The following is a 1,853-nucleotide window of genomic DNA, read 5'->3' as shown; positions in this document are numbered from 1 at the left end:
TGTGTAGCCTTTTATTGGACAGGGAACAGACAAATGCACTCTACCTGACTCCCTCATACAAGTGGCAGATCTGAGGAAACCATAGGTCACTTGTTGGTTACCATTCCATTTTACCAACAGGGAAACAGAATGAGAAAGAGGAAGGAAATGCCCAAAAACTACACAGTGAGTTGCACAGAGCCGGGATACTAAGCAGATTTATTTGAAATAGCTCTTCTCCAATGGTTTCAATAAAAATCCAGGGATTGACTCTTCACTGGTAATCTGGGCCCTGGAAATCTGGGCCCAGGGTAGCCCCTGAAGCCAGGAGATGGGTCAGCCCTAACCAAATTCCCTAGAAAGGAGTGGTTTCCCAAAACCAGAGGTATTTTCCAGAAGGGGATATGGATGTCTTCCTCAATCCATTATCCTCTCTCCCTCCCATGGCATCCCACAGAACAGGATTTACCAGTCCAATTTTTTTTTTTTTTTTTTTTTAAGACTGAGTCTCACTCTGTCACTCAGGCTGGAGTACAGTGGTATGATCTCAGCTCACTGCAACCTCCGCCTCCCAGGTTCAAGCGATTCTCCTGCCTCAGCCTCCCGAGTATCTGGGATTATAGGCATGTGCCACCATGCCCAGCTAATTTTTGTATTTTTAGTAGAGATGGGGTTTCACCATGTTGGCCAGGCTGGTCTTGAACTCCTGACCTCATAATCCACCTGCCTAGGCCTCCCAAAGTGCTGGAATTACAGGCGTGAGCCACCAGGCCCGGCCTGGGTAGTTTTTAATGCAGGGCCTGACATTGAGCAGGTGCTCATTCTAGGCCTGTTGGATGAAAGACATGTAGGCAGTTGATGGTCTAACAGAGGAGCCAGATATAGATGGTACTGGTCCAGTATGACGAGCTCCAGTATTCTGGGAGCTAGAGGGAGTGGGCACATTATGGCTAGAGAGGGTGAGAAGGACGAAATTGGAGAGGCTTTGTGAGTAAGGAAGTTTTTATGATGCATGTTGAAGTACATGTGAATATGTTGTAAGAATATTCCAGAATAAGGGAATTCCATGAGCAATGACCTAGAGATAGGAAAGCAGGGGGTATGTATTGACAACATCATTCTGTTTGTCTGAAGCATGGGCAGTATGAGAATTCAAGGAAGACAAGCTAGGTAGGCGCCATCCATTCATTCATTCAAAAACATTAAATAATGCTGGCTAACATTAAGTACTTACCATGTGCCAAGCACTATTCTAAACACTTTACACATATTAACTCATCTAATCCCCACAGCAACCTCAAGAGTTAGAGATCCTCTTATCATTTCCATTTTGTAAATATGGAAGTTGAGGCACAAAAATATATAGTTGCTGATCCAAGTCACACACCTTCTAAGTTGCAACTGGGAGGTCTTTCTCTACCTCCATGGTCATAACTGCTAGGTCTACCACCTCTCTGAGCTGATGACCCAGACTCCTGGGCCTTTTGTTCAGTATTCTCTATTGTTCCGGGCTTCAATTATAGAGCTCAGTATTCTTCGTTCTCTGAATGTCCACTTAGGCTAGGCTTTTGTAAGAATATATGAGAGGCATCCACAATGGCTCCACCAGTCCCTAAGTTCCACAGCCAATCCATCCTGAAATCCTGCAAAAGTCCTCTATAATCTCTCTTAAACCTATTTGCTTTTCTCCCTTGCCACTTCTTTAATCCATGTCAACATGATTTTTTCCTAATTTCTCTGCTTCTCTCTTGCTCCTCTCAAATCCTTTCTCGATGCTGACCACCAGAGGGATTTTTCTAAAAACCTGAGTTATACCTGATATAAATGATGAATTGATGGGTGCTGACGAGTTGATGGGTGCAGCACACCAACAT

Source organism: Colobus angolensis, unplaced genomic scaffold (assembly GCF_000951035.1).
Source record: "Colobus angolensis palliatus isolate OR3802 unplaced genomic scaffold, Cang.pa_1.0 Scaffold1293, whole genome shotgun sequence".
NCBI lineage: Eukaryota > Metazoa > Chordata > Mammalia > Primates > Cercopithecidae > Colobus > Colobus angolensis.
Note: the sequence above shows the minus strand (reverse complement) of the source record.